This window comes from the organism of the source record quoted next, unplaced genomic scaffold (assembly GCF_019419815.1).
Source record: "Pyrus x bretschneideri cultivar Hongxiangsu unplaced genomic scaffold, Pyrus_bretschneideri_v1 Contig55, whole genome shotgun sequence".
NCBI classification, from domain to species: domain Eukaryota; kingdom Viridiplantae; phylum Streptophyta; class Magnoliopsida; order Rosales; family Rosaceae; genus Pyrus; species Pyrus x bretschneideri.
In genome coordinates this window covers 2,394,128-2,397,955 of record NW_025999793.1, presented here as the reverse complement: position 1 = coordinate 2,397,955, position 3,828 = coordinate 2,394,128, and positions in this window count along the sequence as shown.

Sequence of the window (3,828 nt, the reverse complement as noted above, 5' to 3'; positions counted from 1 at the left end):
ATACGGGCGTGCCGCGTCAAGGTAACGTATGGCGCCCTTCTTTCTTTTCTTCTAACGGTCCTCTTACAGGTGAAGACTCTGTGATGCAGGACGCCACAACAGCTACGATAGTAGCTCGGAACCTCCTCACTCCCAGAGATAGTCAGCTGCTTTCAGGACGGTCCGATGAGTTGGCCGTTCAAGAGTCCCTGGCTCTCAGCGTTCAGTGCGCTGGTTCTGTGTCAAACATGGGCCAACGCCTCCTTGCTCGCTCCCGTCAGGTTGAATCTTTGATGGCGGAGGTGGAGAACCTGAAACAAGAGATCAAACAACTTAAGTACGAGAATAGAACTTTGCATGTGCTTGCCAATAACTATTCGTCGGGCATGAAGAGGAAGCTTGATGAGATGCAAGAATCTCAAGGTCGGATGCAAAGTGATCGTCAACGGCTTGCGTCTTTCTTCCAGGGGCACCTTTTTCCTGGGTCATCCAGCGTTCCGCCAAGTATTGGGGCCTGGAATGCTCTATCTCCGATACCTATCGCTCCCATGCCTCTCGCTCCGATGCCTTCCGCTCCTATGCCTTCCGCTTCTATGCCTTCCGCTTCTAGAGTTTTGCCTCGTAGTGGGTCTTCACGCAAACAAAAACAAAAACAACCTTTGTGAAGCTCAATTTGTTAGATACATTTGTAATTTCTCGAAAATTAATGAAAAAGCTTTGTTTTATTCACTGTATTGGGTTGCCTCCCAAGTAGCGCTTTCTTTAACGTCTTGCAGCCGGACGAAGAACACAATCATGCCTTAATGGAACCCACGGCATGGAGTTGATCATTGAATGGATGATGATACTTGAAATGTTCCGGCAATGGTTGAATTTCAAGAGTGGGTGCCCTAATCATTGACATCAACAACATATTAGTCAAAAACGACTTTGGATTTTGAGTTGGTGGCTTACCTATGGGCTGCAATATTGGCTCTAAAGTCGCAGCACATTCAACAAATGCACAAGGGATGTTTTCATTCAGATTGGACATTTTGAAGGTTGTGGCTGTGTGATCCACTCCAATTTCCTCCTTGATGAATTCAAGATGCTCCTCAACCACTTTTTCCTCGTGAATTGTTGGAAAGGTGTCCAAGATGTCTTTCTTCCCCTCATCTTTCATGGATTGCATGAACCTGCCAGGGAAGGGTGCATTTGGGGGAACAAAGTTAGAAATAATTAAATTTGGAACAACGTTACTTGAATGGGGTGGTGTAGGAATATTGGGAGGTTGCGGCAAGGGTTGTTCTTCCCTTGCCGTGCCTTGTGCATCCTCCTCTTCTTCGAGCAGTAGCAATTCATCCATGGGCTCATCTTCAACCATTTGTTCTTGAATTTGTTCCATGCATTTTGCATTCTGCCTAAATTGACTGTTCCACTCAGCCAACTTTTTTGCTTGATAGAAATCCTCAATTGGTCGCCAAAATGCGTCTTGTTGAAATGGTTGAGCTTTCCTGCCCTGCTCCACAGAATTCAGTTGTTGAATAACTTCCTTATAATAATTTGATATACCTGAATTTGGATGTGAAGATTGAGGGGAAGGCTGTGGTGGTGCATATGAATCCTCATATGGTTGCCAATATGTTTCTTGGTGAGTCTCCTTAGCTTGATTTTGTGAACCCTGCACCAAAGAGTTTAATTCATTAAGAATTTGATTATAATCTATTGACGAATTTGAGTTTGGTTGGGCATATTGAATATGAGGTGGCTCCCAATATCTTTCTTGTTGAACATTTTGAGGTTCCCACCACATAGAAGTTGAATGATCACTCCAATCCGAATTGTAAGTATTGGAAAACACGTTATTCCTTGATTGAAGATCAACGTTTTGCATTTGGGACCTTTCCATGAGCTGTGACAAAAGATAAGCATTATCAAGTGCCATGTTGTGCTTCTAAAATCAACAAAATAAAACTAAAAATATATACACACAAACGAAAATAAAACAATCCAAGAGATTAGCAAAGTTGCTAATCCCCGGCAACGGCGCCAAAATTTGATGTGAGAATTACTTGACACTCAAATTAAACCCTCGTTTGACAATTGTAGTAGAATGGATAAGTGAGGGATCGTTCTAGACCGGGGATTAGGAGGGCTTGTTAATCACTTGGATTTTGACTCAAAAACGTAAAAACAATATAAAACACTAAACTAGACTCAAAGAATGTGAAACTAAACGTTAAAACATTAAGACAAACCAAAAGACTCAAAATTCTTTAAAAACACAAACTAAATTGATTTCTAACTAATTTGACAATAAAGTAAAGGGGGGATTGTGTTTGGACGAGATTAAATTAAATGGACAAATTGTAATTAAAGGCAAAACGTAAATATGAATGAGATGAAAATATGGATGATGGAATAGCCAAGGGGTTCTTCTCCACACATGTTACACTTGCATACAAGATTGATTCTCAGTTGGTCTTTCGATAAATTATGATTTCTCAACACCCCGGGTTAATTAGGTCCGCTTAAATTAACCGTCAAGTTTTCCTTAAGTTAATGAATTGGATGACATCATACGACAACCCAAAGCATTCTTCAAAAGTTCCTTACATGACATCATAATAAAGATACAATCAAAGATCATTACGTTCAATGAAAACTATAAGTGTTGACGAGGCATTCGTTACTATGATTGCATGAAACTTATGCCAAGAATTTATTTAACGCGATTGTTTATAAGCAACCTCCACTACTTGTGAATATAAGTTCATAACGATTAGGTGAAACTCACTTATATTCTAGCGTCATATTCATGCATGAAAATTAAGCGTGCATTCTCAATAAACATACATAAATAAGTTATCAATCAAACGGTTAAACAAATTGAATCCACAACTTATGAAATTCCAACGAAAGTTAATCAATTCAACGGAACCAAGTTTCTAAAGTGTTTTGATGCAAATTCGTAGGGTTTTATCCACCATAACTTCAAATGTTGTTTCTTGCTGTTTTTAAGTGTGTTTAGTGTGTTTTGACTTAAAAATTCGAAAATCACATAAAAATTTGAAAAACATGTTTTGAAAAGCCTAAAAAGAGTGTTTTGAGTCATTTTTGTGTTGTAGGTCACCTTCCAACACAATGATAAGGATTTGGTTTCTAATTGCATGACTGTTAAAAAGAGTTATAAACATGGAGAAAAGTTTGATTTACTCTTGGTATATGCTTGGTTATGGTTATAATGTATGACTTCACATGCAATCATAAAAGAAAAAAATTAGTTATGTAACATGCTTGAAGGAAGGAACTCAAACAAACGCTACAACCCTGAGAGACTTGAGCCTATAACGTTCTTTGGAGAGTATAATCTGTGATTTCTTGTTTTCCAAAGTTGTTGCATGATCTCATTATTCTTTGCTTGGTTACTACTTAGAAGGCGTTTCATCATATAGTTCCAAATGCTAGAACTCATGCCCATTTCATTCAAAGCATGTTATTGATTTGCATAACATATATCAAGATGAAGTTGTGTAGTTGCCACCATAGCCAAATAGCCTCACTTCCCATATTTCGTATATGTTGTAAGTTTTACCCCCGTTGAGCCATGTTAGCCCATGTTCTTTGTTAACCCACTTTATCCTCACCTAACCTAGAATATGACCATCCTTACCCTTGTTCTTGAAGCATAGTAAGCAATGAATTCCTTTTGATTAAGGTATTGCAGAAAATAAGTGTGGGGGAAAGAGTGTTTATGTGAGTTGATGTGCCATAGGCACGGCCAAAAAGAAAGAAAGAAAAAAAGAAAAAAAAAAAAAAAAAAAAAAAAAAAGTTGAAAAGTATTGTTGGTTGAAGTAAGGGCCCAAAAC